The 27,469-nt window shown below is 47.2% G+C and overlaps 1 protein-coding gene across 6 annotated transcripts in view; it reads right to left on the reverse strand.

Moving 5' to 3' along the window:
* Positions 1-27,469, reverse strand: part of KCNJ15 (potassium inwardly rectifying channel subfamily J member 15) — a 79,403-nt gene that overhangs the window by 5,482 nt on the left and 46,452 nt on the right. For 2 of the 6 annotated variants that reach the window (XM_053220554.1, XM_015063170.3), the window contains one exon: positions 2,785-2,885. The gene's annotated coding sequence lies outside the window, so the exon portion shown is untranslated. Of the gene's footprint in view, positions 1-2,784; positions 4,399-13,711; positions 13,930-26,196; positions 26,463-27,469 lie in introns of those variants that run through there. The other 4 variants (XM_027041613.2, XM_015063168.3, XM_015063169.3 and 1 more) reach the window with 4 other exon arrangements.

Genomic DNA, 27,469 nt, shown 5'->3' on the forward strand with positions numbered 1-27,469 from the left:
AAGGAGATGACGAAGAAAGATGTTCCATTACTGTCACGGGTGGTAGGACACCCAGAAAACAGACACAGGATAATCAGGTGAAATATGTAGGAATATATACAGATGTATATAAGAAAGGAGAATTTGGAAGGCAAGACTAGTCTGCTAGTTCTGGAGGAAGGCAGTAGGGTGGAGTGAGGGGCATGGGATCTGGAGATAAGCAAACCTGGGCTAAATGCTGACTCTCCAATTTATTTGCTGTGTGACCTGGGACAAGCTATGCAGTCTCTCTGGATCTCAGCTCCCTAATCTGTAAAATGGGAACACAACCTACTCCTCAGAGTTTGTGTGATGGTTAAATGAGATAGTGACCAGAAAGTTTGCCAAAACGAAGCCTCACCCTCGAAAACGACGCTGAGCTTCTCGTTGTGAAATGACACACACATGTGTCTACCCCACAGAGTATGACGAATGTTTGTGTACACTCAGCTACCACAGATTTCCGATTCTGGAAAATTTAAAAATAAGTTGACTGAGCATAGGGTCAGTACTGATATAACTAAAACATACCATCTATAAGATAGTGTTGATGCAGCAATGGAGAATATTACTCCATATTTTTAAAACTTGGGTAATATCAATAAACTTTTTAAAAACTTACCCTTTCGTGTGGCATTCTCTGCAACAGAAATTCACTCCCCCCACCCCACCCAGTGAATAATCTATAATCTATCACCTCTCTTACTTCTTTTTTTCTTTTTAATTTTTTTTAACGTTTATTTATTTTTGAGACAGAGAGAGAGACAGAGCATGAACGGGGGAGGGGCAGAGAGAGAGGGAGACACAGAATCGGAAGCAGGCTCCAGGCTCTGGGCCATCAGCCCAGAGCCCGACGAGGACCGCGAGATCGTGACCTGAGCTGAAGTCGGACGCTCAACCGACTGAGCCACCCAGGCGCCCCTCACCTCTCCTACTTCTTGATTACATGGGAAAGCATTAAGTTATCAAACAACCAACACCCACCACATAATGAATAATTACACTTTCTTAATAGCTCGGTCGATACGCTGGTTATTCTTGGGAAAATGCTATAAAATCCCACGTTAGATATGACATTTAGGTATGGCCCAAAATTTCTGCATTACTCCTTTAGAACCAACTAGAACCATCATAGGAACCTTTTTTCAAAAATTAAACAAGTAAGCAAGGACAGGCATCCGACGCTGTGGCAGAACAGTCCCACCTAGAAGACACGTCAGGCTCCCGCGCTAAGTCCCAGGGAGCGCTCCCCTCTGCATCAACAGACAGGAACAGACTGGGTGTGAGGCCACACGGCATCTTATACTACCTGCCTGGTGACGGGAATAAATCACCCCTACCTTCCTTGAAAAAGATGTGAGGGAGTACGGGAGAACACCACCTGGTCGGCACGGGTTTTTCCCACCTCACTGGTATTTGGAGGATAAAGGAACCCTCCCTCTGTCTAAAAAGGAACTGAATACAGTGGTCTGTGATTCACGCAGGAATCTTTGCTGTTAGAGCAGCACTGTCTCCATAGAAGTTTTGGAAGCAATCTTCTGGGCAAACCCCTTCAAGGAAAGTGAAACCATCCATTAGCAGCTAACACTTGTTGGGGATTCAGTAAGTGGTTGCACTTTTTAATTTTCCTGTTTCATGAAGAGCGTGTCACTTCCAGAGCGGCCCTCGAAATGCTTTTTTTTTTCTCCCCCCTTGGGAAGGAAAGCTACTTTTTCATTTTCACTGCAGAGAAGGGCCCTAAGCTATTCAGAATGTCTTGTTCTTGCTGCAGCCTCTTCCTCGTATTTGGAGATCGATTTAGAAGGAAAACACAGGATGAGCTTCGGCTTTATCAGCCCCTCAGCGGCATTTCTCAGTCAACTTAGAGGAAAGTGGCCCCAACGAAAGTTTGGAAACAAAACGCCATGCTGCCATGCCGGAAGGCATAGCCACGCTCAAAACATGAGCACCAGTAAGACAAATGCAGCTTTGGGGCGCCTGGGTGGCGCAGTCGGTTAAGCATCCGACTTCAGCCAGGTCACGATCTCGCGGTCCGTGAGTTCGAGCCCTGCGTGGGGCTCTGGGCTGATGGCTCAGAGCCTGGAGCCTGTTTCCGATTCTGTGTCTCCCTCTCTCTCTGCCCCTCCCCCGTTCATGCTCTGTCTCTGTCTGTCCCAAAAATAAATAAACGTTGAAAAAAAAAATTTTAAAAAAGACAAATGCAGCTTATGTGCATGTAGACACATGCACCCTGTGCGCTTTCAAAAGGGAGAGAGAGAGAGAGAGAGAGAGAGAGACTGCCAGGAGAAAGTGCATGCCATTCCACCCACTGGAATAAAAACAGAGGCTTAAGTTTTCAAGAGTGAGTGACACCCGAGTGTCCTGCAGGCATGAGTGGCGCTCCAAGCTCAAGCTCAGCTGTCTGCCAGATTCTGGAGAAGTTGGCCCTGTGTACGTGAAGGCAGTGCCATGAAGCTTCTGTTTTAACCTCTCTTTAAAAGGGGCAACGGGCCAGGCTTGGGATGAGCTGGATCTTTTCCCTCTTTCTGCGGAAAGCTCTCTTCTGTTGCATTGCTGCCCATCTAGTGTTGGAGGTGACGACACCAAGAGCTATCCGAGATCGGTGGTCTTAAAAGGGGGAACGCGACCGACGGCCTCTGGGGGAGGGGTGGGGGTCTTGGGTTCAGCACCTCTCTGTGGGAAAGAGCAGCTGGGGGGAGCCGCACTCACGGGGTAAACGCGTTTTCCCTCCCTCTCAACACCCCGTGCCCCCAGACTGTTTACTACCTGGTCACTCCCTCAGCAGGTCAGAAGGCGTCTTCTTCGAGGCAGGTGGAAGGTGCTCGCTCCCCTTCGCCCACCTGGCTATCAGGGGATGCTGCTTCTGCCTGAAAGAGAGAGGGACGCGTGGCGTTCACAGGTGTTTACAAAGAGACTGACCCGGTGAGACTGACCCTTAACCATACCCCCCCCCCCCGCCCCAGGGCTAGGGCCCTAGCGTTCACCTTCCAATCCCTGGTATTCTGGCAAGGTGCCCAGAGTAGACCAAAGGCCGAAGGAGTGGTTTAAGAATTAAACCGAAGGCCCAACCACAGCCCTTCCTACAGAATTCCCACCCTGTGGAGGGAGCTCAATAGTAAAACACCCTGGAAAGAGTGGGTTAACTCACCCCCACTGAGGCCCACTCTCAACTGACCAGCAAACAGGGAGGCAGGAAGGGGAAGTGCAGAGGAAGTAAACACCGAGCACTGGAAGGGAAGAGTCTAGAATATTTTTACCGCCTGTGGAAATGCATTATTACTGTTGAGTCACAGAACATCAGAGCTGAAAAGATTGTCAAGCCCAAGGCGTCTGACACACATTTTTCAAACGAGGAGACCGACCCGGGAGGTCAGAGCGACTGGTCTTCATCACACAGCTGGCTCACGGTGGAGAAAGAACAAAGTCCAAAGCCTTTAAAAACTAGACCGGAGCCCTTGTCCATACACCACATGTGCCCCTTCAACCTCCAAAGTGTAACGTAACCTGTTCGCACTTCGAAAGGCTCTTTTGCATCCTTCTCTTCTGGATTGCTTCTTCCGAAGGTAGCTGTCTGCAGACCTCCCCACCTTTCTGTCCGTCTTACACGCAGGGGCACCCATATGCCTCCCACTTCCTCTCTGGGCCGCCGGGTACTGTGAACAGTTACCAGACGTACCCTGTCCTCATGTCAGTGGCCCTCGTTACCGACCCGTACGGCCCTTTGCACACTCGATTCTCGCTGTGTGTTTGCGGGGCTCGGCAAACGCTCTCTTCATCACTGCCCCTATTGTCACCCGTAACCATCATCTGTGAAGATCCTGCGTCTCCTCCTTTGCACCCATCCATCTGACCCGTATGCTTCACCATTCACGTTTCATCATGCGCACCCAACTGACAGCATTGTATTCTGCAGCAGACGTCGTCCTCGAAACTGACTTCGGGGTCCATACACACACTCATTCCACATAATTTTATGTCACGGACTTAGGTATTTTTCCCCTAGTGGTTCTGCAATCTACCTGGCTTCACTTCTGACGCGTTAAGAAACAACAGCGGTTTCCAAAAGCTAAGGATGGAAAGAGTGATACAAGATATGCTCCCCTAACGTCCCCTCTTCTCATCCCACAAACAGGCAATATTCCATACAAACCATTAGAGTCTTCTTTAGTCTCTGGAAGTTGTATATATTTCTCCGGTTTTCATTATCTTGTTCCGACATGTGGGCTGGGAATGTAATCTTAGCAGGGTGATATCTTTATAAAGTGTAGTCCTTGAAACTACTGAACGGAGAGGTCAACATCCCTCTCTACTTCAAGCCAATAACACACACATGGAATGAAGTCATTTATTGCTTATGGTGTGTAGCGTTTGTTTTCTGGAGATAAAGGAAAGAAAAACATATTTTTGAGACAGAACTAGCCAGCGGGCACATTGAAAAAGGTATTTAGTGATATGACGAACTACACTTCCAGTCTTGAAGACGAAACAGTGAGAATGGAGAAAACTAAAGGGAGTTCCCATCACCTCCTCAGAGAGGAGAAAGTGCCAGCAGAGAAAGAGGGTCTTATAAGAATGGGTGATCAGGGGCGCCTGGGTGGCTCGGTCGGTTAAGCGTCCGACTTTGGCTCAGGTCATGATCTCACGGTCCGTGGGTTCGAGCCCCGCGTCGGGCTCTGGGCTGACAGCTCAGAGCCCAGAGCCTGTTTTGGATTCTGTGTCTCCCTCTCTCTCTGCCCCTCCCCTGTTCATGCTCTGTCTCTCTCTGTCTCAAAAATAAATAAATGTTAAAAAAAAATAAAAAAAAAAAAAGAATGGGTGATCAAAGAAATCAGCCACAGTGAGCTGGAACACTCTGTCCTATCAGAGAAGTCAGTCTATAAATGACCAGAAAGCCACCGACCAAGTAGAAGAAATAGGTATGCATGTAATAAGCATGAAGAGAGTCCGAATAGAGTTAGAAGTGATCCAACGTGGGAAAGATCCAGATGAATAATAACAAGGGCAATAATAAAATAAAGTTGCAGATAAATTATAGACATCATCATCAACATAGATAACAGTACGGAGCCATGTGCCAGCCATCGTTCTCAGTGTTTTCCACGCGTGTACTTAACCGTCACGCCAAGCCCACGAGGCAGGCGCCGTCATTAGTCCCACGAGGAGGAAACTGAGGCACAAAGAGGTTGAGCGACTCACCCAAGTTCCCAACAGCTGACATGAGGCAGTAGGGCCCCTGTGAAGCTCCCGTGCCTGCCCTCTCTGCCACCTTGACGAAAGTGCTCCAGCTTTAGCTGCGTCAGAATCACCTGGAGGGGTCAGAGTTTCCGGTTTCAGTAGCTTTGGGATGGAGCCCGAGCATCTGCGCATCCAACAATCTCCCAGGTGATGCTGCTGTTCCAGGAGCGCACAGTTGAAAACGACCACACTGCGATATGCAGGTGGAATGAGAGCGACGGCTTTTCCCTCCTTGATGAAGACCCTTATCCCCTCACTCTCCCTGAACGTTCTAAAATAACACTTGCACACAGGCGCGGAGAACATCAGGCTGTTAGTTTCCAGAGATGTCCAGTCTCCTCCGTGCTCGTAGATGAGTGCCATCCACCTCGTGCGCCAGTGATAAGTACTGATTTTTTAAAGCATGAAGGAATGATTTTCCCCCTCCTACGTAGCCCACCACTGATTCCTTCTAAAAACGTAGCACTCCGTTGAGTCCAACTTTGAGAGTTTTCAATTTGTCCGTCCTGATACTTCATTCTGTATTCCCTGGTGGGCAGAAAAAGAGCTGATTTTCAGCCACAGAAAAGCAGCTGATAACAAAACAGGGAGGCAGCAGGGATCCCTCAACCACAACTCAAGTGATGTCGCATACCTTCAAGGGGAATGGGCCCCAAATCAAACCATAACTTCGGATTTCCAGACGAAAACTGCGATTTGAGGGGACCTGACCTTGAGTTCTATCAAGACAGGCTCCTGTTTATAGGAAAAGTTGCTTTGAAAGCTTTCTTGGATATCAAATATTTCCAACAAAACATTTCTTGGATGATCTGTCTCCTCACTATGAATCCAAAATACCTGGATTAAATTTCACTTTAAGGAACCACGGTTTTAACTAGTAAGTAGAAAAAGACATGCTCGACAAGAATGTGCTTGGGGTTCACTGAACTCAAAAGGTTTAAAAATAATTGAAAATAAAATCAGTGAGGCTTGGCTATCCTCTCTTTGGATCCTGTGACTGCGGCCACTCAAATTCATGTGCCGGGACCTTTGGCTTTGGCCTCATGCCATATTCTTCCCCGCTCTCCAAAGCAGCCTGGGACTCGCCGTTCTCAACTCCATCCATGTCAGCTGAGGACACACATGGCTTTTCCCAGGTGGTCTCAGCAATGGACATGTCTACCGAGAAAGAAGAAGGTGGACAAAGTTGACTCTCAGCAGATCCCAACGGGTGGCTCTTTGGTTCTTATCTGCCGGGGAAATGACTCTTCATTCTGCAAGCCCCTGTTTCCCCTCAGGCCCTTGAGAACTGAGCACGATTAGGAAGAATGATTGGTCTTTCTCCTCCATAAGAATCTGAAGGATCTGAAGGGCAGTGGCGGTTGAGACTATGGGAAATTTGCACCGAGTTTCCTCTGTCTCGATCTATATTTTGAGGATAAGAACTTGGATCCTAATCGACAAAGCTGTGGTTGACTACTGGTTGTTGTAGCTGATTGTGGCTTCCAGTTATGTGCTGTCCCTTTTGGCTGGGTCCGTCGAGAACAAATCTTTCCCTGGGTCTGTCCCTGGGAGTAGGAAATGGAGACTCCGTTTCCATCCTTTTGTGTCAGATGCGGTCATGTGACTGCACTAGCCAATGGAGTGTGAGCCTCGGTGACTCCTGCCCGAACAGAGGCAGCCGGCGGACTCCTGGTAGGGTCTCTGGTGGGTCTCGGATGGGGCAGCTCCTTCTTCTGGAGAATCGGAGAAGGGAGACACCAGTGGCTGCGCTACAGCTACAGCTGAGCCAAGGCTAACTTGCAACAAGGGTGAGAAAAAAATCTCTTGCAGCCTAAGCCACGGGATTCTTGGAACTGATTGTTACTGAAGCAAAGTCTAGTGAAAGCCTGACCACAGGGACACAGCTACTGTAAGTTTTTGTGTCTTAGTATGACAGGAGGAGACAGGATTCAGTAGGCCGAGAGGGAAAGACTAGGACCTGAGGTCCCCGGGGAAAAACACCTGTTTTGGAACAATGCTGGGAGTGTCTGACCACAGCAAGCCCCCTCAGGAGTAAGGTTCCTCTTAAGAATGGAACAGACCCCACCTACTCCCCCTCAGGTTTCCCTCAGGAATTTGACCAAAGACCTAAGTATGGCCACAGACCACCCCTCGTACAAAGAGAGCCAATCAGGAACGGACACCCCAGCACCTAGAGCTATCAGGCCAATGAGGGAAGAATCTGAGAAGGAACCAAGGGGAAGAACGGGGGGAGGGCTGACCAGAACCTTACAAAACAAGGACCCTGGCCTCTAGCCCTCACACACTTTCGAATGTCGCCTCTCTGTATGTATGTATTCGAATGTCGCCTTCTCCTTTCTGATCTTACATTCTAATAAACTTTTGCCCGCTGCTCATTTTGTGGCCGCCTCTTTGTTCTTCAAAGCCTCATGAGGCTTTGAATAATCTGTGATGAGAGACACACGTTATCATTACAGACAGCTTTCATTTGGGAAAGGGACTACTTAAAAGGAACCAGGAACCTTCCAAAGCAATGACAGACAGTATTGTATGCAATCCTTCCCTTTCTCTCATGAAGAAAGTATTTTCTTGATTTTCTAAAGGAGGAAAAAAAGCTTAGTTGAAGTAATTGACACGTGTTCACAGAGTTCGTTCACGGCGGACCTTGTTGGCAAACTAGACCTGTCTCCGGAGCTATGTTCCCACGTGGCCACTGTGGCCCTCGGTCATCAAATTCAACTCACAAAGACCATCTCTACTCATGATGAACATTCATAGAGCATAATGGAAGTTCCTGCTCACTACATGTGAGCATCCATTACAGAATACATAGCTATGGTTGATTTATTGCTGATACCCTGTCAGACCGTATCGAGGTGTCACATATTAATTTGAATTCTGTCATTGATTCTGAAAGAGGGACTGCTATTATTTGAGGGTTCCAGGTTAGGAAACTGGGATACAGCACGTGGTTTGCTTGAGCCTGTGCTCCAAGCCTCTCGTCTCTATGCCATGACGTCTCTAGCTCCCGTGGGCCTCAGATCACCCAGAGGTCTGGAAACATGGCTGCGTCCCACCCCAAGCTCCTGATTCAGTGGGTCTAGAGTGGAACCTGAGAATATGCATTTCTAGTAAGTTGCCAGGTGGTGCTGGCCCCACTCCTCTTGAGACTACGCTTTGAGAGTGTGACCTACACTATGCGCAGCCTAATGAATTGCATAAAATATGTAGGAAATTCCCAAGCACATAAATTGGGTTGTCTCAAACGTTCGTTGCTTTCAAACAAAGGAATGGGCCCTTTGGTGTAAGAACGAAGAGAAAGTTAGTGGGGTTAAATATACAATTATGGTAGCTGCCCAGTAGAGTTTTCAATCACCAGGAGAAGGGTCCCAGGGGACGGAAGTTCAGGTACATTGTCTTGGGGGAGGGGTGGGAATGAGAATCTGGGGGAAAAGGAAAGCAACTGATTGAAAGTTTCCCCAAAGTCTCTTCCCTGAATGGTGGGTGTCATTCTGTTCGTGGGCCAAGACTGTCGTGGGCCTAAGGAGGGAACCTAGACTCTATGGTTGAAGAGTTGGAGCTGAAACTTCTTAGCAGTCTTTTGTTAAGCCTTCCCCCAAGCGTGTGGTGCAGGCGTGCCACAAATAAAGGGATTTGTGCTCAGATAACAAGGGGGAAGTTTTGCCTACCAAACAGCCAAACAGCTCACAGTCTCTACCCACTGGAGACGGACCCCTCATGTTTGTGTGTTACAGGGTCTGAGAAGTCCTGCTGAGCTATGCCCGGCATTTCTAGCACAGTCCAAGGAGTGCGGACTCAGTTTAAATTCTGCACTTTGTATCTGGGGGAAAACAGGATGGAAGCAAACAAGGCTTTGTGCCTGTCCATCCATCTTACAGGCAGGTGTCTGCGTTGCCATGAGATCTCTTGCGATGCGCTGTTCACCTCAATGGACACTGAAGACCAGTACCGTAGAAGAGGGTGAATCCACACCCCCCCCCAAAAGCTGCAGCATCAGTATCACTTGGAAGTTCATTTGAAATATCAATTAAGCGACGAATGGATAAAGAAATTGTGGTTCATATACACAATGGAATACTACTTGGCAACGAGAAAGAATGAAATCCGGCCATTTGTAGCAACACGGGATGGAACCGGAGGGTGTTATGCTAAGTGAAATCAGTCAGGCCGGGAAAAACAGATACCATATGTTTTCACTCTTATGTGGATCCTGAGAAACTTAACAGAGAACCATGGGGGAAGGGAAGAGGGGGGAAAAAGTTATAAACAGAGAGGGAGGGAAGCAAACCTTAAGAGACTTAAATACTGAGAACAAACTAAGGGTTGTTGGAGGTAGGGGAGAGGGGAAAGTGGGTGATGGGCATGGAGGAGGCACCTATTGGGATGAGCACTGGGTGTTGTATGGAAACCAATCTGACAAGAAATTATATTTAATAAAAAAATAAAAAATAAATGAAATGCCAATTAAGTTTCACACTTCAGCTGCTGAATCACAATCTCTCAGGCGCTGCCCCCAAAACCTGGGTCTTAAGAAGAATCCAACTTCCCAAAGGATTATATGGCCAGAGCTTGTCAGCAATGGCTTGGTGGGTTGACGAGGTCTTTCTTGTGCCCTATTATCCATTGGAAAAGCAACAAGTACTCCTTCAAAGACAAATCCTTCATTTTGCATCGCATGTGAGTGTCTAATGATCCAATTTGCCGCTGTGGTCAAATACTTAGCCTTTTCCCTATGTTTCCATTCCATTATTATTGTTTCAAATTCCATAAGTACTAAAAAAAAAATCCTTTTCCATCTCTAAATGTGGTTTGCATAGTTATACACTTTACCCCTCAATGCAGATTCTTTTTTTAATTTTTTTCATTCCATAGAACATCAACCTTTCTCTGTTCGGCAAAAACAAGTTTAAACAGACACAGGGTTCAACAGGAGACTCATTTTCCATTGTCCATGGCAAAGAATCTGAGCACTGGAATAAGGCAGAGGTATCATTTGCAGAATATTTTTGCAAAGACAGTTTAATTTCCAGCCCTTTATTTGTGAAAGAGCTGGCTAACCTAAATAAAACATTATACATCTGTCTGTTGTTACAAGTGACCAACTTAGCTGAACGTTATTACTTAATAACAGCTAACTTTCCTATAGAGTAAGAGAGTGCAGCAGCTAAAAAGCAAATGGAAATTTCCTTTGGTTTACCACCGTTCGTCTCTCCGTGCTCCGACATGTGAAGAACTTGGGTAATAGGCATACGCTCCCCTCTAATCACAGCATGGCTTGGATGTGCATTGTTGTGGAATGACTGGTAAAACAGGAAAATTTATGTCTGGGGGGGAAAAAAAAACAACCAACCAAGACGAATTGTATTGCGTTAGCCTCCCTAACGCACTGCCCCCGGTTTTCTCTTCGGGGAAGAGATTTCTTTAACTCGTGGATTCTTACTATTCTTGTCTGGATGAGCTCAAACGTAACACAGAGAAGGCGGCTCAACAGGGTCCCATTCAGATTTTAGCCAAAGAGAATAGAATGCAGAGCGTTTGGGTTTGTCTGACCGTAACCTGGAACACATTAGAATGAACGCGTCTGCTTTTGCAGACAGTACTCGTAGAGAAACAAATCTTTTATTTGGTGTATTCTGTTTAATAAAACTCAAGCTGAGCATGGCTGGAGCATTAAAAGTGGAAGGAAAAAAAAATGGGAAGCCAGCCAGGACGGTTCGTTTTCCGTAACCTTCATCTCAGCACTGTTCGCAGAGCACCTCGTTGTTGTTACAATGCATCATTACATAGTTTGCAAAATTTCACGTTGATTTGCCCCTTAACGAGTCTCTCACTCCCTCAGACTCTGGATCCACCACCTTTAACCCCTCCCATTTTCCTTGCCTCACACATATAATATTTTTACTATAATAAAGGCATAGAGATATAAAAAAGCGTATCACGTTATAAATCTACATACCGATTTCAGGCTGCCTTGTTTTTCTGGCTGCACGCTGACTACTTTTTCTTCTGTTTAGAATAAATTTGGAATTGTTGGTCTCTATCAATTGATGATTAATGGCCTCGGGGGTGATTCACCTGGACACAAGAGCAGAATTCTTCTCCTTGTTGTTTTCCACGCACACCATTATCATAATTGGAATCTCGTCCCAGACAAAGGAAATTAGGGCTTTTGCTTGATTTGGAACCTAGTTACTTAACAATGGGATCAGTGTCAAAAGATTTTGAAATTCAGTCTCACTGTCGGCTTAAACTTTGACCACATTTCTCTGATAGAGAAACTGGATATCACAGGATCTCAGGGGAACACAGTTTATACCCAAATTCTTGGACTGTGGTCAAATGACTTGAAGGAATGGTCATATTTCTGAGCTGTCTGCCTGTTGCAAAGTTGAAAACATAGGAGCTTATGGTGACTGAGTGATAATAAGAAAATCTCAAACTTCAAAATCCCTTTCCATCCAATCAAAGTCTGAGACCCTTGGCAGTTAACTAATCTCCATCAGTAAACAGTGTAAGAAGACACTTTCTAACCATCTATAGTTAATTAGCTGGAGGACTATCAGCCCAATTTGGGTGATTTTAGGGGTTGCCAGGTAGAATAGGAGATTCCCGGTCAAAAATGAATTTCAGGCAGACCACCAATGATTTTCTACTATAACTATGTCCCATGCAATATTTGATATATACTTACACTAAAATTATTTGTTGTTTATCTGAAATCCATAAATATGTACTATATAGATATAGTACAAAGGAGACCTATATTTTTTTTAAAAAAATTAATGTTTATTTTTGAGAGAGAGAGAGAGACAGAGCACGAGCTGGGGAGGGGCAGAGAGAGAAGGACACAGAATCCGAAGCAGGCTCCAGGCTCCAAGCTGCCAGCACAGAGCCTGACACGGGGCTCGAACTCACAGACCGTGAGATCATGATCAGAGCTGAAGTCAGATACTCAACCGACTGAGCCACCCAGGCGCCCCAAGAGACCTATATTTTTATTTTCTGAATCTGGCATCTCTAGGGAAGGACAAATGTATGCTCGTGGGTAGCTCAGAAGGTCAAAAAATGTAAAGACAAGTTTACTGCACAGACGACATTCTTAGAAGAGCAGCCAGTACTGGGAACCCTGCTGACTAATGTGACCATTGTAGGATGACAGAGAGTGGGGTCATTTCATGCCTGGTTCACCAGAAAGTATCAGAAGTCTAGCTAGCCGGTCTCAGTTTTCATCTTTTAGCTCGGGGGTCCTTAACCACTTCTGCATTAGGATCCTGGTGGTCAAACTGCCTTCCCAGAATGGGTTTACACAGATGAAAATGAAAGAAATATGATTACAGGGGCGCCTGGGTGGCTCGGTCAGTTAAACGCCTGACTCTTGCTTTCGGCTCAGGTCATGATCTCACATTTCATCAACTTGAGCCTCATGTCGGGCTTGACTCTGACAGCACAGAGCCTGCTTGGGATTCTCTCTCTCTTTCTCTCTCTCTTTCTGCCCCTCCCAAGCTTGTTCCCTCTCTCACTCTCAAAAAAGAAATAAATAAACATTAAGAAAAAAAAGAAATATGATTACAAATGACACCGGTGACAGTAAAATGCACTCATTAAAGCATTTACAAAAACAAAATTGGGCTTCTTTTTCAAGCATTAATTAATAAGCGCTAATGTTTTGAAAGTGCAGTGAGCAGAAATGGCATTTCGAATCTTGGAAACAACTGTACGTAAAGCGGAAATCCTACGATTCCCCCTGTGACCGAATCCCAGTTGGGGGTAGAAGGGTTGCAAAAAAAGTATACATTTTGCTTACAGGTGATTGAGGGTGAACCGTCCCTCCCCCGCCCCAGCCTAGGCCATGGACACTCTACCCCTAGCCTCCCCAGACTCCATGGACCTGGGTTTAAACCCTGCTGTGCATGAGGCCCCACGTGCTGGTCCTGTCGCAGAAATTAAGCCAATGTATTAAATCCTCCCCGACTGATTTCCCCAGGGACGCCTCTGACCCTTGCTACGGGATTTGCCTCTTCTAGAAGAGTAGCTGGGATACCGAACAACCAGAAGCACAGTCCATTCCTTACCCGGCGGGACATCACCGCACCGCCCGGGGTTGGCAGCGACCGGAACGATTTGTGTGACAGTCCCCGTGGGGAGACACCCCCTCACCCCTTACTAGGAAGCCACCCTACGGTATCTTCTGACGAGGAAACAAAGGGGGAAATGACAGCCCAGAAACACACAGGAGCCCCTGTCTTCGGAGCCTGACACATTGCATTTCCCAGAATTGTGAAGCTGGATTTTTACAGTAAATCTACTATTCGGGCACATGCAACTTTATGTTACCATGATTTCATCACAACCCTTGCCAGGAAGAAAGAAAGCTTACTCATCCACAGAGTAGCTGTTCTGACAACACTCCTCTTTATAAACCCTCCCTACGGCCGCCAGGATAAGTCTTGTTCACCTTTGCAAAACTAAAGACTCCAGCTCTGCTCTCGCTTCACCTTTCTTCCCTTCAGGATGTGGCCTGGGTGCATCGTGGCCTCTTCCCCCGAGTTCGGTGCCCTTGGGGCTCCTGTCTCCCGCCTGCCCCTCCTTCCTGAAGGTTCTCATTCTCCCCTTCTCGGGTTAATTTCCACCTGTTCTTTAAAAGTCAGGTTGAACATTACCTCCTCTGGGCTTAAAAAAAAAAAAAAAAAAAAGCCTTTCTTCATAAACAGCATAAAGGTTAAGAGTACAGGGTCCTGCTTCTGTTAATAGTACCTGTGTGACTTCCGACCGCTTACTTAACCCCTCTGGGCTCAGTTTCTCATGTGCGGAATGGTGACACTGAAAATTCTTACACATGATGGGGCCGTGTGAGGTTATAGTACATAAAGCTGCCTGCTCACACTAATTATTATATAAGAGCTATTATCATTAGGTGCTTGCAATAAACAAAATGTATGGAATATGACGTACGAAAAGGAAATTCTGGTTCACACAGACGACAGCGGAGGGTTCTTACTTTGATTATAGCAAGTTCTTGGCAATGAATAAAAAACCATTGCTTCCCCCCCGCAAACAGCAACCTTTATAGACATACACTTCAAAAACATTTATTTTTTTTTTTAATTTTTTTTTTCAACGTTTATTTATTTTTTTGGGACAGAGAGAAACAGAGCATGAACAGGGGAGGGGCAGAGAGAGAGGGAGACACAGAATTGGAAGCAGGCTCCAGGCTCTGAGCCATCCGCCCAGAGCCCGACGCGGGGCTAGAACTCCCGGACCGCGAGATCGTGACCTGGCTGAAGTCGGACGCTTACCCGACTGCGCCACCCAGGCGCCCCTCAAAAACAGTTAAAAGGTGGAAAGTCGGAAGGTATTTCATTACTCGTTCCTTCATCTGAACGCCAAGAGATCACTGACCACCTGTTATGTGCTAGGCTCGGCACCGGGTGCCGGAGATCCAGCAGGGAATCCGAGACCAGCACGGTTCTTGCTTCCAGGCAGTTGATGATAGAGCAGGGAAGGGAGGGATTAGATAAACCAGGAGAGGAAGGTTTAAAGGTATTTGTGGGAAGCCTTAGGGAGCAATTCAGGAACGGATGGGAGAATCAAACCCGGGCTGTGTCACACATCCTAGTCTGGGGTCCCGGGAAGGCTTCCCTGGCGTTAAGGTGGAGACATAAAGACTGAGGAGCACTCGGCAGGTAGGTAGGCGGGCTTGGAGTGAGAGGAGCGTTCTGGCCAGAGGGACACACGGTGTCTGCAAAGGCCCCGGGTGGCACGGAGCTTGCACCTTCCAGGGAGTAGGGGACTGGAGCAGAGTCAGGCAGGAGCTCGGGGCAGAGCCACACCTCGCAGGACTTGGGGGCTCCCTGAGGACATCGCCTTCATCCCAGGGGAATGAGAAGCATCTCAGGGTTTCAGTCAAGGAAGAGAGGACCACTCCGGCTTTTAAAGTCACCGTGTTTGACACAACATGCAGAATCAGTTGGAAGAGGCTAGCATAGATGCTGGAAGGCTGGAGAGCTGGTGCTTTCGGTAATCCAAGCTATAAATACCGGTGCGTGGACAAGGACAGCGTCAGCCGACTGAGAGGAGCGGGGGGCTCTGAGTTACCTCTTCCAGACAGGGTCAATAGGCACGTGTAACAGGTGGGGGGCAGGGAGCAGGTGAGGTCTCCAAAATGACTCCTGACCTCCGGGCATGAAGATAAGGGGGATGGGATGGGGGGGTGGTGTTAAAATGAACATGCTCATTCAGAGGAGGCTGGATCTTCCACCGGAATTTAAAGATCATTCATAGATTCTCAGACACCCGTGCTGTTCAAACACTTGGATGGTATATGTGTGCGGAGCTCACCCCTGGTGACCCAGCCCCTGCAGGGGTGAGGTCTGGGCGAGCGCTCCGGGGTATGGGCAGGACAGACCTAAGCAGAGGTAAGACCTGGGGTCTGGGCTGATGTTCACAAGAGAGGGCTGGGCAGGAGGGATGCCTTAAATGTTTCATCCTGCAAATGGAATTTGAAACGTGTAAGTGGATGAGATTCTCCCGGACACGGAGTGTGGGAGAGCAGTCCCCGTCTGAGCCTTGGGCAGCCCTGGGGACTGGCAGAGTTGGAGGCATTGGCAAATGAGACCTAGAAGCCACTGGTCCAAGAAAAGTCATCACAGATTTTTAGAGACATGTCAACAGCCCATCTTGTCGTCCATGCAGAGATGAACGGCTTCATAGACGGCTTCAGACAGGTCACTCACCATGGCTTTTTCTGGTGGAAACTGACAAAGTTACACCCAAAGTTTAAAATCTTTATTTAGGGGCGCCTGGGTGGCTCAGTCGGTTAAGCCTCCGACTTTGGCTCAGGTCATGACCTCACGGCTTGTGCGTTGGAGCCCCTCGTTGGGCTCTGTGCTGACGGCTCAGAGCCGGGAGCCCGCTTCGGATTCTGTGTCTCCCTCTCTCTCTGCCCCTCTTCTGCTCGTGCTCTGTCTCTCACTCCTTCCAAAATAAATAAACATTAAATTTGTTTTTTAAACTCTTTATTTCTACTCTTTGACCCAGTGACTTTATGTCTAAGAAGTGCAAATTGGGATTAGGTCCAAGAATATCTTCTGCATTAGTCACAATATTGAAACATTCAGATCAAGCCGCATCACCAAAAAGAAAGAAACGATTTTACACGTATAAAATATGTATAGGCTAAAACAGTGTGCAGTCTTTAAAAACCATGGCAAAACACTAAACGTGTCCCGTTGAAAACAGGAAGCTGATAAAGCTGGACATACAGTGTGTTTGCTCCGTGTCTCCCTCGCTAGGTAAGATTAAAATGGAAATGCAGCTAACGTGTTAATAGCAGTTATCTGTTCAAAGGAGAACAAAATTAGGAGCGTTTGTCAACCAGACTTTCCATTTTATGGAGTTAATCTGAAAATTCAATTTCCCTAGTACAGACCATTCCCAAACATTCCAGGTTTTACTGTAAATGAGAAGTGCTCACTGCGCCCTACCGAGAAACTTTCCACACGCTGTGGTGGCCAAACCATACGAAATAATTTACTTTCAGAGACGTTTAGACTGTACCACCCCGAGGACCCAGTGTTCAGCAAGTGTCCAGGCTTATTATTTCACATCAGCTTCGGGCCTCATTTAATCGACTGGGTGGGAAGAGTTTGCATTCCACCCAACAGGTTTCCTGCCCCACGCCTTTGTTCGGGCAGGTCCCTTTACCCCAAATTCCTTTCCTGTGCCCCATGTCTGGCAAACTCCTATTCATCCCTCAAAGCCCAGCTCGAACGCCACCTCCTTCAGCTTCCAGGGAGAGTTCCCCTTGTTCCTTTCTGCTGCCTTTTGTAAGTCGTTCACACCTCACAGTAACACTTATGTGTGGCTGTACCGTTGTGTTTGGGACCCCTCTTTCTCCTTAAACCAGGCTCGGCGAGGGGGTGTTGCATTTAACTTTTTTTTTTATTTGATGTTTATTTATATTTTGAGAGCGAGACAGAGAGACAGAGAGACAGAGCATGAGCGGGGAAGGGGCAGAGAGAGAGGGAGACACAGAATCAGAATCAGGCTCCGGGCTGTGAGCCATCAGCACAGAGCCCGATGCAGGGCTTGAACTCAAGAACCGTGAGATCGTGATCTGAGCCAAGATCGGACACTCAACCGACTGAGCCACCTAGGCACTCCATGGGTGTTTCATTTAACTTTTAACCCCAAGGCCAACACAAGGACTGCCACATGGCAGGGACGTAATGTTGGAGGAAGAGTGGGGTGCCCGAAGATATCATGGAAGTGAACTCCCAGCTGTCCAGACTTAGTATCTGCTGAAGCTCATTTAAAGATATGCCGTCTGATGTTCTGGGTCAGACGGGAGGCCAGTCCAAGGCCTGGCATGTCAGAGAGAAGAGGGTACAAATATGCCAGTGACCTTGAATCACTGAACTACCAGTGAAGATTTAGACTTGAGTCATAGCTCAAAGGATAGCCTACAAGATCCTGCCTTAAAGAGAAAATGGGTCTTAGGTTTCTCACGCTGATAAAATTGACAAGCATGAGGGCATAAATATATTCAGTTGAGCCTAACCAATTTCTTTCTATGTGTTTCCTGTTCTGCACACTGGCCATCAGAGGTTGAAGGTTTAAGACACCTTTGAGTGCTAGCTCTCTGTTTGAGTTCTCAGAGCAGGAGTCTCTGACGTTTTGTGTCTCAGGAATCCAAGAGCAAGGACAGAATTGAAGTATTCAAACTGAGTTTGTACTTTATTGTTTTCAACGTTTGTTTATGTGTTGTGCATTTTAAAAAATGTGCATAATATATTAGTACATACTTGTATATGTGTATTAGTACGTATATGTACAAAAGTGTATGTGTTGTGCCTGTAAGTCCAAAGTGTTTGTGTATGTGTGTGTGTGTGTGTGTGTGTGTGTGTATGCAGTGGGGGTGGAGGACTGTACATTTTTGAATCGAGTGCTTTATTATTATTTTTTCCTGTTTATTTATTCTTGAGAGAGAGACACAGAGAGACAGAGAGAGAGGTAGACAGAGGACCCAAAGTGGGTTCTGTGCTGACAGCAAAGAGCCCGATGCGGGGCTTGAACTCAGAAAGCAGGAGATCATGAGCTAAACCGAAGTTGGACGCTCAGAACCTCAAGACTGAGCCCCTCAGGCACCCAGAATCTGATGCTGTGGACGAGTGCTTATTAAACCTTCATGTGCAGACAGATGTCCTGGGGATCCTGTTAAAATGCAGATTCTGATTCAGAAGCTGTGTGCTGAGGTCTGAGAACGTGCATTTCCACCAGGCTCCCGGTGATGAGGCCGGCCACTAGCTTTGGTTTGCAATCAGCATTTTGCAACCCGAGTTCCTCATCGGAACTACACAACACAGAACACAGAGCAATCTGAAACCGTTTCAGTGACCCTTTTCTCTCCCATGGTGGCCGTCACCAGCTGATTTCACTCGCAGAACTCTATGGAGAAGGAAACTTTACCTCTGGGAGAAAGTTCAAGGTCACTAGCTGACTTCCTTTTTTTTTAAACCCTGCTTATAAATCACCACGCAGCATCACACGTCAGTCCCATGTTTAATAATTCTTTTCCAATGTTGGTTCTCCTTTACGAGAAGCAGAGCTAGAAACCAACGTTTTGACCACTCCTGATCATCCAGGCTCCCGTGTTAAGCAGAAGAAAGCTCAGTCGGAAGTTTCTGACTAGGAAGGGCTACCTCCGTGCACCCTCACCCTGATGGGAGGCTGGTGTTGAAAGTCAGTGGGTTGCAAACGTTCTTAGTCCAAAGGAAGAGGAGAAAAAGAACCTACCCACATCTGTAGCGCTCAGTGAAGATTTGTGAGTGAAAACACACGTGCACAGACGCACACGATATTGACACAACGATTCTCTTAATTCACAGAGTCTACCCGGCCATTCACGTTCGCGTGAATTTTCAAATATCTGTGTCTTCTCGGCTGCGGGGCTGGTATCCAAGTATTTCCATTCCCTGCGGAAAAGTGACTGTGTGATTGAATTGGAACAGTGCTTCCTCTGAATCTAGCCCCACGTCCCACGCAAACACAATGCAACCCACAGGATTCAGACTCCGTGCCTGCGATCACGTGCTCAGGATTAGCGAGGACAGTGGCGTGGACGAAGGAGAAGTCCTAAAGGGCCATTCCATTGGCCGTTTGACATGAGTTGGCCCCCAAATGACATCTGGTTGGCCAATTCTTAATGTTCTATCTTGGATCTGTCTTCAGCCCTGATTTCAGTCAAGAGATCCCGGTTTCAGAGGGTGGAATTGGGAGCCAGACCCTGGTTGCAAACGTTGGGCAATGCCCTTTTGTCTTTCCTGCATGCCATCTCTTGTTTATGTTTGATCGTAGGTAAATAAACCTCATGGAACAAGAAAGGCCAAATTACTGTCTTCGGGTGGTGAGGACAAAAGGTTCAGCTGAGAAGAATGTCTTGCATCACACAGCCTCGAGGACCGCTGGTTTACATCAATATCCCTTGAAGCTGCCCCTCCCCTTCTCAGCCCCACTGCCTTGGCTTAGAGGCACATACTTTCTTTCTTCGGTGACCCCAGGAGGCTCATAACCAGGTGCCTGTCCCCAGTGACCATCCGTGTGAGGCATTCCCCACGGTGCAGCCTTGCCGATCTCCTGAAATCTCTCCTCCACTGCCCAGCTCAGCGGCCCCGGTTATCTACAAACCAAGGCCTGATCCCTTGACCTTATGACCATGGCGTGTGAGTCCTTTAGGAGCCGCCCCTCCTATCCCTGCCTTGGTGCCAGCTTTTCTGCGGACTATGCAAGCCATGCCGAATGACTCACGGTTGCCCAAATGGGTTGGTCCTCTGTTGACTGATTCGATACCTTCAAACATGCCAGGCCATCTACTAGAAAGCTCTCTCCCCTTCTTCACTCACTTCCTCCTGTCTACCTTTGAGACCTTGCTCATTCTGGGGATGTGCTTCCCTTGTTCTCACAGGTTAAGCGCTTTCCCTACCTGCCCCCTTGTCCCTGTGCTTCTGTCTCTCGGAATATTTATCTCAGTGTGGTGGAACTGTTGGTGGACTTCTGAATATCTAATTGCAGTAACAATGATCAGATTAACAACAGCCATTAGCCGAGAGCATACACATGGCCAGAACTGTGTTGACAGCTCGTATTCCTGAACTCCAAACTTCAGAGTCACTCTGGCAAAACTCTGGTAAAAATAAGGGTCTCAGATGAGTCAGACAGTTCGCCTGAGGCCACACAACTGGCCAGTAGTGGTGACAATATTTAGATCCTGGTCTGACTCAAATTCCAGCTCGTGCATCACCCTCCATTGCCTCCTGTTGGAACATAAGCTCTCATACCTTATGTTGCGTGTGCCAATGTCGAGGTTCCAACAGGCCCTTAATGTTTATGAATGAATGAATGAATGAATGAATAGGTGAATGAACGGAAGCAGAGGCATTTTGGAGTCTTCCGGTGCTGAGAAAAGCAGCCATGGGTCTCAAAATGAGTGCTCCCATATATTGGCGTATTGATGACGAAGCAGAGAAAGAGTACGTTGCCTCGGTCCGCTCACTGCTGACAGATGCAGGGGGGGACCATGCCTATGAAGCCAGCGTTCCCTGCAACGTCACGGTGCTGCCCAGCACCTGCCTGAAGCTGCTGCGATGCCTCTCTTCTTTCTTTCTATGAGTGACTCCGCGGCCACCCAAGCCTGATGCCCGTCCGCCTCTCTCTCCCACTTCCTTTACAATTACAACACATCATCTTCGGTTCTGCCTTCAGCTAAGTCTTGTTTCCATCCCCTGCTTCTCTGCCCTTTCAAGGTTCTACCCTGCTCACTGTCCCTGACCTCCTTTCGGCCTCTCTTTACTCTGACTCCCCTTTAGAGCCACTCTCCCTATGTCCGTCCCCTGAGACAGCCCTCAACCTGGTTTTCATGTCTTACGTGATATAAGGTCTAAACTTTTTACCCAGTGTCCGAGTTTTCTAGGTGCGACCCCCTGGCTGCCATTTTGGGCACATCTCTGGACGTTCACGCCATCATCCATGCTTCAGTGATGGCGAAATGCACTTCTCTGCACACTGCGTGCTGCCCCACATCTTTCTACCTGCCTTTGCTCCCAGTGTGTCCACTACCTGAAAGGCCCATGCTAGCACAGATCCCCCAGCCGAAACCCTGTGATTCCCCTGCTAACTCCTCCCACCGCAGGTTCATTTAAGACCTGCCTCTCCTTTACCGCTATAAGGTATAGTACACTCACTTCAGTATCATGACTTTCTCTGAATGTATCTGTCTCCCCTTCTGGAAGGTGAGTTCTCTGAGAGCAGGCATTGGGCCATGTTCATCTCTGTAGCCACAGAAACACAGTCCCTGGCATAGAGTAGGTGCTCCAAAAAAAAAAAAAACAACAACAAAAACTTTTGATGACTCATCCTCAGGACTCTAAATGAGTCAATAGATTAATAACCAATCCATAAATTAAAGGATGAATGAAGGTCAAAGACATGGCCTAAAACATATGAATGGTTTCAACATACTTATCATTCCATGTGAAGCTTTCTAAATTCTTTCTTTGAAGGGACTTACAGTCACGTATTGTCCTATCTCTGCGAGAAGTGAGTTTCCACTGTGCTACAGTTCACCGGGTTAAGGAATGCTTCCTTTGGTCTGTCCTGACTCAGACGCTCCCGGAAGCTGGGAGCTTCCTCCGTTGATGACCCTCACTTGGTGATTCACTGATGTCCTCAAAGAGTACATACACAGATGTTCAGATACGGCTCTTCTCCCCAAGGATGGCTTGCTTTTTTCGGGAATGATTAATCATACCTGTAGTTGCTTGAAGCATCGGAGCTTTCCACTAAAGAAGTCTAATTACGTTCGCATGTGCTTTGTTTCCTTCCTTGTTTACCCCGCTCCCCGTACACACACATACACAAAATCAGCCTGGAAACTGTGGCAGAATCCTATTTGTCTTTATTCACTTGGTGGCCTTTTTCGCAGCTTTCTCGACAACATCTTTCAAAATCCCAAGGATTTCACTGGAAGATCATGGTTAAGGTCAGAAGGAAAGGAGGGAAGGCTCATGAATCCACCCGGCGGGTAGGGATTTCTTCCAATCTCTCCCCTCGCCCTCCAGTCCTTCCCTCCATCCATCAAACCATTGCATTTGATTCCCAGGATTTACTTACTAAAATCAAAGGGACTAAGCCTTATTTTGAGCAGCCCATCACCGCCTTCTCAGTCGTGAGAAATGGGACCTAGTTTCTAATGCTATTTCTATTTCCATTTCGTAAAATATGCAATGAATGATTGAGGAAAACTAAAACCACACATAGCCTAGGATTAAAAACGGTGCCATGGCCTTCAAACTCCAGTGGGACAACCCCTCGCTCTGGGTCATTATTTCCTAGAAGCTGTGAGTATTCCTCAGTGTCTCCTAATCACCAATATATCATTCACTCTCACTCACTCACTCACTTATTCAGAAAGTATTTAACACTATTATAAGAAAAATACGGTCTTATGCCTGGTCCTGGTCCTCAAGTTTTACCATCTAATAGAGGAGATGACATATACATGAATTGTTATAACACCAGGCAGAGTAGGATCCTTTCCGGCTAACTCTTAGGGACATGTAAAAACTCCTATAATACAACTTATGATGTTTATTGGTTCATGTGTTTCTCCCATCCCACAAGTCTGCAAGCTACATAAATACAAGGACTGTGTCTTATTCTAATGCTCTGTATTGTCCTGATCTAACAGTGTCTTCCCAGCTGACATGAACGAATGTACTATATAGAAGCATAGGGAAAACGTCCAAGAAAGGATCGATTCTTTCCAACTGGAAGAATCACAGAAGTCTTTGTGCATTTTCTGTAGGAAGAGGAAATAGGAGAAAGGGAATCGTCTGTGAGGGGAACTTCCCAGGCAAAAGAAAAAAGGATGATGTGGTGGCAAAATACTTTCTTGAGTAGGTTCATTTGATTGGACCATAGGTTATATCAATAATTCCAACTGTGGCTGCATATAAGAAACATATGGAGAAGTTTTTAAATGTCTTAATCCCTTGGCTTCTCCACACATCAGCTGAATCAGAATCTCTCATCGGGGGGAGGAAAGGAGAGATGTATTATTAGGAGCCTGAGTTTTGATACTTTTTCAAAATTTCCCGTTTGCTTCTAATGTGTCCTGATGGTTGAGAATCACTGTGGTGCCTTAAGAGATTAAATATGAGGATGGATTAAAAGCTCAAGTGGAAATAGATTTGATCTGTCGACAGGTAAAAAGAAGCCAGGCTCATGTAGCAAGACAGATTGAGATGAAGAGAGTAGAGAGAGATGAGATAAGATGCCATTAATGCAATAAAAATAAAGCAATACACGAACTCCAGGGCATCACCACCTTGGCTTACCAACAGGTAACACTCACACACCTGTTAGATGTGAGGTGGTGGCAGGGGAACAGGAGCTGCTTTGTCCCTGGATGAAGAAGAAGGCTTGAAAGACAGAGTATTGTAGGCAACGCCGTGAGATTGGCCCTCCTCGTTTGCTTTGCAGCGTTCTTCTCTAGGACGTAAATTTGGGGCTGGTGATGAAGATTTGGGAATTGCCGCCCGGGAGCAGACGTGAACCGCATGAGTCAATGAGATCTGTACCAAGGAAAAATACCAACGGCAGAAGGAAGCTGAGGGCTGAAGCTAGGAGATGGGCCACATTGGGGAGGACTGGAGGACTTTTCGGAAATGCAGCTGGGCAAGAGCAGCCAGAGGGTTGGGCAACCGTGTAGTTCATCAGAGTGGACAACCAGGGAAATGAGATTTCAGGCAATAGGACATGATCTAGGAGTCGAAGATTTGAGGGTGGACAGGAGGCACGGCCGCTCCCAGGGGTGAGTCCTGGAAAGGAGGGGGGACCCCTGTTTCCCTAAGAAAGAAGGGAAAGAGGAAAGGTTACACCCACTGCTCATGTACTTATTGAGCACCTACTATTTTCCGGACTCTTTCAAACACTGGGGACACCACGGTACAAGCAGATGCTTGTTCTCATGAGGCTTCTGTTCCAGCTGAGGGGGAGGGTAAGGAAGGTAGGAAACGTTATGGGAAAATACTGAGCAGTGGAAGATGAACGCTGCTGAACTGTGCCCTTGGTCCAGGGAACAGACTAAGTATGGTCCTCTGGGGAAATGTGAGCAGGGCGGAAAGATGTGGAAGAAACTGGGGCTAGCTCTTGAGAAGCCAGGAGACGAGACGAGAGAGGAAGGAGTCTCAACAGCCGCAGGACCTGGTCTCTTGGCTACACCTGCTATGACTTCACAGATGTCGATGCTGAGTACCCGGGAGCCCCGGCCGAGTACGGAAGAGGAGAGGTGCCCGGAGCCGGGGACCGGCGAGGCCTCAGCGGTAAAAGGTGACCGGGACTTGGGATTACAAATACCACGGTAGAAACATAAACATCGAAAACCCGCAGAATGTAAATTCTCAAGGTCACGGCGCGCTCATCGGCTCGTGCAATCCATACGGTAATTGAGCACATTAAGAAGCCTACTAACTCTGCTATTGAGTTTTAGAAGGGCTATAATTTAGTATCGCCAGCTATCATTTAGGCCTGTTTTCCTCATCTGTAAAATGAAAGGGTTGGGCAAAATGGCCTCCAAGCTCTCTCTGGCATGGGCAGCCGGTGAACAGCAGAGAAAACGCGAAAACCTGAAACTCGGTTTACTTCTTTAACGTGTACATTGAATGTGTGACTCTCGTGTCAGCTGCACAGCTAACACGGCTCTGGGCTGACTAGGCCCTTGGTCTCCAGGACCATCGTGGTTTTAAAGATTAATCGCCCTGTGAACATACACAGCCTAAGTTCTGCTGGGAGAAATCTCAGGTGTCACGGGTAATTGACAAGTTGTTGATAGGACATTGGAACAGATTGACAAGAAAATTCTTAGAGACCAAGGGGTTCTAGTTATTTGCAAGCTGGGGAAATTGATTTGTCAATATCGGGGAAAAGGGGGAGACACTGGTTAAAAGATGCCAAGGAAGGAAGGAAGGAAGGAAGGAAGGAAAGAAAGAAAAGGAAGGAATGGAAAGGAAGGGAAGAAGCTTTGCAAATATTAGAATGAAAAGGTAGGTATATGAAATAGAGTTATACACATATGAGTCATCTCTCAGAGCTAAGATGAATTTACAGCAGTCTATGTAGGATCTTTCTCACTCCCAAAAATTGTGACTTAGAGTTAACCAGGCCTTAAGCAGATCCTAAAAGCCTAAGGTAAAATGCTATCATTTGGGCAGTCGGTAAGGATAACTAGACTACTAGCTAGCTATCATCACTTAATATTTTAAATACCTTCCCCCTCTTCACCAGCCATGCGGTTTGTGGATAATACAATACACGATATTGGAAGAAGTAAGCCTCCGTATGTGCTTGTTCAAACAGCTGCATTTGTTAGACACCTTGCCATTGAAATCAAGGTCTTTAAGGCTCAAACATCAGTGTTAATGCTGCAAGTTATTTATTTGTGAATTTAATCTGAATTAAGAGCTAATTGCTATTTTTAGAAGCATGCCTGTTCTTTACTAATAGTTGTATACCCAAAGCCTTCGTTCAGGAAAATAAACTGGGGCTTCAGTCTCTACAGCACAGGGTACAAGTATTCATCACTCTTTTTCCTCACGAGGTTAAATATTGTCTTTTATTTGCGGTCCCATAGCGTAGTGTCTACTCACATTTAAGCACTAGAAGTTTCAAACACGGGAGTTTTCTTCAAATCAGTAAGATACATATTAGTTGAAATGAAAAAGAGTGGAGAGTAGGGGAAAAAAAAAATCATGCCTGAGGTCACGATGAATCATTTTGGTTGGACCTTCCAGAAATTCCCTAGTCTGTTGAGGTTTGGATGTTTTATTTTTCCCTTCCCTCCGTGGCACCCTGGGTGGCCAGCGGGAAGCACTCTGGGGGCCTTACCTTGAGTCCAGGTGCTGGGACCCAGCTCAATCGAAGGTCCTGGAGATCTGGGGCAGTGACCAGGGGGCCCGGTTCTGCAGGAAGGACCTGGGACCGGGTGTGCAGTCCGACCTTGGGCCGCATGCTCACGGGATGGCCAAAGCTGGGTAATGGAGCCTTCCTCACCCACTTCCATGGTGGATGAACAGCAGAGCCTCTGGCCCACGAGACATTCCAGCCCGGGACTTTGGACTTTATGGGTGAACGGCAGCCCCCTTGCAAAAAAAGAAAAAAAGGTACTTGTATCTGACCTGGCTGCAGAGTCTCTTATACGCTGTTTGACAATAGAAACTGCCAAGCAGAATGACCGCCTGGAAGGAGGCACAGCGTTTTCTCATGCTTCATGGGTGCTGGGGACGCTAGCAATGCTCCCTCTCGCCTGGATCCTCTCCCACGGGGCTCTGGAGCCGTGGGAGGTTATCTGATCAACAATCACACTTCAATCACTCTCAAAGCTGTCGTGGGCCTCACACCCTTGGTCACGGGCCCGACCGTGGTGCTCGGTCACAGGTTGCGTGGTTGGTTTTCAAGACACCAAGCTACTGGGGCACCTCAGTCAGTTAAGCGCCTGACTTCAGCTCAGGCCCTGATCTTGTGGTTTGGGAGTTCGAGCCCCGCGTTGGGCTCCGTGCTGACAGCTCAGAGCCTGGAGCCTGCTTCCGAGTCTGTGTCTCCCTCACTCCCTGCCCCTCCCCCAACCTCTCTCTCTCTCTCTCTCTCTCAAAAATAAATAAACATTAAAACGCCAAGCTACCAAGCAGCCCCTTGTGGTGGAGAATTATTGTCAACAGATGAGAACACACTAGAAATTTCCCGTGACTTTGGATGGCTCTCATGTGCCACCATTTTCGATGACCTCCATATGCATTTCTCCAGATGTTTCTTCTCTGCCAGTCTGTTCCCATAATGACCTCTGGACAGGATGTGGAGTACCTGCCCGGAATAATAACGACCAGGCCTGCAGCCAGGTTGTGGACAGTTGTATCGGGGAAGCATTCTAGTGCACAGGCTCACTGCTTCCTGAAAATACTGACATGGTGTTCAGCTCAGTCCTCAGAACATTCTTTATAGGACCATCCCTGGGAATGACAGTGTTCAGGGAAGGAACCATTAACAAATGTCAACAGTTTAGGGACAGCAGGGATTGTTTTCCTGTGATCGACCTGTCTTCTCTCTCTCTGTCTCTCTCTCTGTCTCTCTCCCCACCCCACACACACACCCTGGTCCAATTTAC

Source organism: Acinonyx jubatus, chromosome C2, assembly GCF_027475565.1.
Source record: "Acinonyx jubatus isolate Ajub_Pintada_27869175 chromosome C2, VMU_Ajub_asm_v1.0, whole genome shotgun sequence".
NCBI classification, from domain to species: domain Eukaryota; kingdom Metazoa; phylum Chordata; class Mammalia; order Carnivora; family Felidae; genus Acinonyx; species Acinonyx jubatus.